Genomic DNA, 7,010 nt, shown 5'->3' on the forward strand with positions numbered 1-7,010 from the left:
TGATTTGCATAGGCTAGCAGTATGCGAATGGCTTCAAGCCTAGCAACAGGAGCAAATGTTTCATCGAAGTCAATTCCTTCAACTTGAGTATATCCTTGAGACACAAGACGTGCTTTGTTTCTGACGACTTGACCATGCTCATCTTGCTTGTTTCGATATATCCATTTTGTTCCTATAATGTTATGCTTGCGAGGGTCAGGTCGCTTGACAAGTTCCCAAACATTATTCAGCTTGAACTGTTGAAGTTCTTCTTGCATGGCTTGAATCCATTCAGGTTCCATAAAAGCTTCAGGAACTTTCTTGGGTTCTGATATTGACACAAATGAAAAGTGCCCACAGAAGTTTGCTAACTGTGTTACTCTTGAGCGAGTAAGCGGACCAGGCGCATTGATGCTGTCAATTATCTTCTCAATTTGTACTTCATTTGCAACACGAGGATGAACTGGAAGAAGACCTTGCTCATGCTGATCATTGTCATCATTGGAAGTATTGTCTTCGGTCTGAGCATTATCTTCAGGTTGGTTTGGTGCAGAAATGATAAGTTCCTCTTCAGGCTGTGCTTCAGAGGGCATGATCTCACCAGTTCCCATCAACTTGATAGATTCACAGGAAGGAGCATCATCAAGTGTACTTGGCAGAATTTCTCTTTGTGAACCATTGGTTTCATCAAATCGCACATCCACTGTTTCAACGATTTTGTAGTGGAAGAGGTTGAAGACTCTGTAAGAGTGCGAATCCTTTCCATAGCCAAGCATGAAGCCTTCGTGAGCTTTGGGTTCAAATTTTGACTTGTGATGGGGATCCTTGATCCAACATCTAGCACCAAAGACTCTGAAGTAGCTGACATTTGGCTTCTTGCCAGTGAGGAGCTCATAGGATGTTTTGCCCAGAAGCTTATGGATGTAGACACGGTTGATGATGTGACAAGCTGTATCAATGGTTTCAGGCCAGAACTTTCTTGGTGTCTTGTACTCGTCAAGCATTGTTCGAGCCATCTCAATAAGGGTTCTGTTTTTGCGCTCAACAATGCCATTTTGTTGTGGTGTGTATGGAGCAGAAAATTCATGAGTGATTTCCATTGTATCCAGATAAAGATCAAGGCCGGTGTTCTTGAATTCAGTGCCATTATCACTTCTGATATGCTTGATCTTGACGCCATAGTTGTTCATTGCTCGATTGGCGAATTGTCTGAAGACATCTTGTACTTCAGTCTTGTAGAGAATTATGTGCACCCATGTGTATCTTGAGTAGTCATCAACAATGACGAAGCCATAGAGACACGCCCGTTGTTGTGAGGGTGGAGTAGTGGGTAGGTCCAAATAAGTCCATGTGTAGCAGCTCGAAGGGTTGAGATGTTGTCATGATTGTCTTCGAAGGATGCTTGGCCCTTGTCATCTTTCCAGCTTCGCAGGCACCACACAGATGATCTTTCTTGAACTTGACACCTTCGATGCCTATGACATGCTTCTTTTTGACGAGAGTGTGCAAGTTCCTCATGCCAGCATGCCCCAGCCTTCGATGCCAGAGCCAGCATTCTGAAGCTTTAGCAAGAAGACATACGACAAGTTTTGGACCTGCTGAGAAATCTACCATGTATAGATCACCTTTCCTATACCCTTCAAAGACTAGAGATTTGTCAGATTCCATTAGTACAAGGCAACGATATTTTCCAAATATCAGAATCATATTTAAGTCACAAAGCATTGAGACAGACATTAAGTTGAACCCAAGGGATTCAACAAGCATCACTTTGTCCATGTGTTGATCCTTTGAGATTGCAACTCTACCTAGACCCAATACTTTGCCTTTACCAGTGTCAGCAAATGTGATTTGACTCTTGTCGGATGGACGTAAGGTTGAGTCCATGAGAAGACTTTGATCGCCAGTCATATGATTAGTGCATCTGCTGTCAATAATCCATTCTGAAGCTTTTGGTGTACCCTACAGTGCAGTTAGAGGGATAGGCTTCACAATGTCTGTTGTAAAGCATAAGCATTTGATGCACACTTGGATTATCACAGCATAGATGAGAGTTAGCACACAGTATGTCAGGTAAGCGATTCATATGTGGAATACATATTAAGTTATTTTATCATGCATCCCTTTGTGTTTTAGGTCCCCAGCAATTATATCAGACGCCATTGATTGCTGGCTGGAGACCACATTCTGCAAAAGAGAGTTAATTCTTCTTCACCACCCACATTTTCAGGGGTGGCTTAGAAGCAATGAGTCTAAGTGCATAATCTGAGAATTTCGGCTTTGAAGCCCTAGCAAATAGCCTTGCAGAAGATGAATGATACTCATGTGAATAAGCAGAGAAGTTCTTAGTTCTATGAACATAGCGGTTTGAAGACACATGCTCATATTCACGAGTCTGAGTATGATTTCCCTGCAAAACATTGGCGTTAGGGTGACTCAAGTGAGTCCTGTGTTCGTAAGTTGCCGTTGGACCATATGATGCCTTTGGTCTGGGGTTTGTCTTCTTCCCTGGTGGTGTCATGATGACATTCACTGGAAGATTCTCAAGGCAGCTTTTGGGAACCCAGATCTTCTTCATAGGAGGTCCATTCCTGCAGTTAGTACCAATATACCTGGCAAACACTTCACCATTCTGATTTTTGAACAGTTTATAGTTTGCATCAAAGGATTCATCAATGATAATAGGATTAGCATAGGTAATTCCAGATAAAGTAGATGGATCCACTGAAGGTTCCTTTGCAGCAACCCATGTGGTTTTGGGATACTGCTTAGGCTTCCAGTAGGAACCATCAGCATTCATTTTCCTCTCGAACCCAATACCCTCTTTCCTAGGGTTTCGGTTCAGAATCTGCTTTTTGAGGACATCACAAAGTGTCTGATGCCCTTTCGGACTTTTATACATCCCTGTTTCAAGCAATGTCTTCAACCTAGCTTTTTCATCAGCAATAGTAGTGGTATCCTTAGAAGAGGGGTTAGTTACCACATCAGTAGTTGAAGACAGAGCAACAGTAGTAGCAGTGGAACATTCAGCAATAGAGGTAGCGTTATCACGCTCTATGCATTTTAAGCATGGTGGTTCAAATTCATCCTGAGCGGGACTGATCTGTTGAGCGCAAAATGACTCATTCTCTTTTTGAAGATCTTCATGAGTCACTTTCAGTTTCTCAAGCTCCTGCTTCCTTTGAAGATAATCATAGGAGAGCTTTTCATAAGTGGTTGAGAGCGTCTCATGAAGACTTTCAAGTTCTTGATACTTAGCATGAAGATTTTTTATGTCTTCCACTAAGGACTGTGAACGTGTCATTTCCGCGTCCAACAGGTCATCGCTTTTGTCTAACAGTTTTTGAGTATGTTCCATAGCCCTTTGTTGTTCAGTAGCAATTTTAGCAAGTGTTTTGTAGCTGGGTTTAGATTCACAATCAGAGTCATCTTCACTTGATGTTTGAAAGTAAGCGTCGCGCGATTTTACCTTGGCACCGCGTGCCATGAAGCAGTAGGTGGGAGCAAGATCTCCTTATCATCATCAGTGTTGGTGTGGGAGTCATTGTCTTCAGTGTTGAAGATGGACTTTGCGATGTAGGCTGTGGCCAGAGCCAGACTTGCAACGCCAGAGTCGGACTCAGCTTCAAATTCCACCTCTGCCTCCTCAGACGCAGACTCCTCCTCTGAATCCATTTCCTTGCCAACAAAAGCACGAGCCTTGCCAGATGAGATCTTCTTGTGAGATGAAGACCTTGATGAGGACTTGGAAGAAGACTTCGAAGATTTCTTCTTCTTCTTGTCATCGGAGTCATATTCCTTGCTCTTCTTCTTCTTCTTCTTCTCATTGTCCCACTGAGGACACTCAGAGATGTAGTGCCCAGGCTTCTTACACTCGTGACATGTTCTCTTCTTGTTGTCTTGAGTGGAAGACTTTCTGAAGCCCTTCTTCTTGGTGAATTTCTGGAACTTCTTCACAAGCATAGCAAGCTCCCTTCCAATGTCTTCAGGATCGTCAGAACCGCAGTCAGATTCTTCTTCTTCAGATGAGGAAACAACTTTTGCCTTCAAAGCACGAGTTCGGCCATAGTTGGGGCCATAGATATCTATTTTCCCAGAAAGCTGGAACTCATGTGTGTTGAGCCTCTCAAGTATATCAGACGGATCGAGTGTCTTGAAGTCAGGACGTTCTTGTATCATGAGGGCAAGGGTGTCAAAGGAGGTGTCAAGTGATCTCAGCAGTGTCTTGACAATTTCATGCTTGGTGATCTCAGTGGCGCTGAGAGCCTGAAGCTCATTTGTGATGTCAGTGAAGCGATCAAACGTGAGCTGGACATTTTCATTTTCGTTTCTCTTGAAGCGATTGAAGAGATTGCGAAGAACATTGATCCTCTGGTCTCTCTGTGTAGAGACGCCTTCATTGACCTTGGACAGCCAGTCCCAGACTAGCTTTGATGTTTCCAGAGCACTCACATGGTCATACTGTCCATTGGTCAGATGACCACAGATGATATTCTTTGCAGTCGAGTCCAGTTGAATGAACTTCTTGACATCAGTAGGGGTGACACCTTCACCAGTTTTGGGAACGCCATTCTTAACGACATACCAGAGGTCGACATCAATGGCTTCAAGATGCATGCACATCTTATTCTTCCAGTAGGGATATTTTGTTCCATCGAACACGGGGCAAGCAGCAGAGACTTTGATTATCCCTGCAGTCGACATAGCTAAACTCCAGGTGGTTAAACCGAATCACACAAAACAAGGGAGTACCTTGCTGTGATACCAATTGAAAGTGCTAGTTATCGACTAGAGGGGGGGTGAATAGGCAATTTTTAGGAAAGTCTTCAAAACATGGAAGTTTCGAAGACAAACAATAGAAACAACCTAATTGATATGCAGCGGAAGATAAACTACAACAAGCAAGCCATAATCAAGCATGCAATAGCATTAACGTTCGAAGATTAATAGCAGCTAGGTAGTAGGATCAGGATGGAAGATAGTATGAAGCCAATCAACAATAGTAGTCAAGCAATGAAGTCAATCAGATAAGACGATAAGCGATGACTTCACGAAGACAAACTCAAAATAAAGGAGGGAAGAGATAGAACCAGTTGCTTGTTGAAGACACATGATTTGTTGGACCAGTTCCAGTTGCTGTGACAACTGTACGTCTGGTTAGGGAGGCTGAGATTCAACTCAGAATATCGTGTCTTCACCTTATTCCCCTTGAGCAAAGGACACTTAGTCCTCGCCCAATCACTCTGGTAAGTCTTCAAGGTAGACTTCCAAACCTTCACAGACTTCGTTCACCCGGCAATCCACAATGACTCTTGGATGCTCAAAATGCGACGCCTAACCGGCTGGAGGATACACAGTCCTCAAGTGTAATAAGTCTTCAGGTCACACAGACAGAAAGACTTCAGTGATGCCTAACACTCTTTGGCTCTGGGTGTTTGGGCTTTGTCCTCGCAAGGATTTCTCTCTCTCAAATGCTTCGAGGTGGGTTGCTCTCAAACGACAAAAGCCGTATATTAACTCTGAGCAGCCACCAATTTATGGTGTAGGGGGTGGGCTATTTATAGCCACTAGGCAACCCGACCTGATTTGTCCGAAATGACCCTGGGTCACTAAGGAACTGACACGTGTTCCAACGGTCAGATTTCAAACACACACGGCAATTTTACTTGGGCTACAAGCAAAGCTGACTCATCCAACTCTGGATAATATTTGCTCTCATTGTCTTCGCTCGAAGACATAGCATTTGGGTTGAGCATCACTTCAGTCACTCTGACTTAGTTCACTTGGACCCCACTTAACAGTATGGTGGTTCCTATGACTCAACAAAGAAGAAAAGGAAACAACGAAACCACACAGTCTTCGTGCTCCATAGTCTTCACGCAATGTCTTCTCATGTCATAGTCTTCAATATGAATATCTTCTCATACCACCATTGTCGTCAATGTCTTCATACATTTTTAGGGGTCATCTCCGGTAGGTAAACCGAATCAATGAGGGACACTACCTGCGTTATCCTGCAATTCTCACAAACGCATTAGTCCCTCAACCAACTTTGTCGTCAATACTCCAAAACCAACTAGGGGTGGCACTAGATGCACTTACAGAAGTGTTAGTGTACATCAAACTGTGAGACTACATATAAAGAAGCATGCAACTGTAACTTGACTCCAGCAACTACCTTCTTGTTGTTGAAGCTCACAAGGTTCATCTGATATTACCAACTCGTCTTGTGTCCAGAGTCCTTGGGAAGTAGTGTTAGGTGGCAAGGGAGCTTGGGAACGTGCTGCTAGCTCAGTTGACGCACGAGTATGTCGTGCAGGTGGTAGTACTGTGGTAGGTTTTGCAAGAACTAGGGTTGTCTCTGCTTGTTTGGTGGCAGCTATTTGTTTCTGTTTGGCTTTTTTTGCAGCTCGTGTAGCATGGGATGTCGTGTTTGTAGAATTTTCCGCTGGACTTTCACCTTCTATTGCACCATTAGTACTAGCAGAATCTGCAGGATTCATCCGCTTCTCATTCCCTGCCATTCTGTGTTTCTTCCTCTTTCTCTGTGCCATGTTAAGTCAAGCCGACAAGAAAAACGAATAACAATTTAGTTCTTCAGAAAAAATTGATGCGTGATGCAGACGAACTGAACTTTGATGTTAGACAACCACATGATAGGAGGATGTAATATGTATGAAAAACAGGACGGAAGAGATAACCAGAACTATGATGTGTAAACTAAGAAGAAGACATTTCACCAAATTAGAAGCAATGCAATGGAAGGTAGACACCATAGGAAAGATGCTACAAATATCGCTCTGCCAAGTTAACAGTGTCTCAGCATAAATGGCGTTTAAACAAATGTGAAGCAGTACAAGAAATAAATCATATCCAAGATGCAAACAACATCACACTACCATGTTAGAGGTCTCTCATCATTAGTGCCATTGCATATTCACAGCATTGCATATTCACAGCTTATGATGTGTAAACTAAGGAGAAGGCATTTCAACAAATTAGAAGCAATGAAAGCTAGATACCATATGAAA

This window comes from Triticum dicoccoides, chromosome 2B (assembly GCF_002162155.2).
Source record: "Triticum dicoccoides isolate Atlit2015 ecotype Zavitan chromosome 2B, WEW_v2.0, whole genome shotgun sequence".
NCBI classification, from domain to species: Eukaryota; Viridiplantae; Streptophyta; class Magnoliopsida; order Poales; family Poaceae; genus Triticum; species Triticum dicoccoides.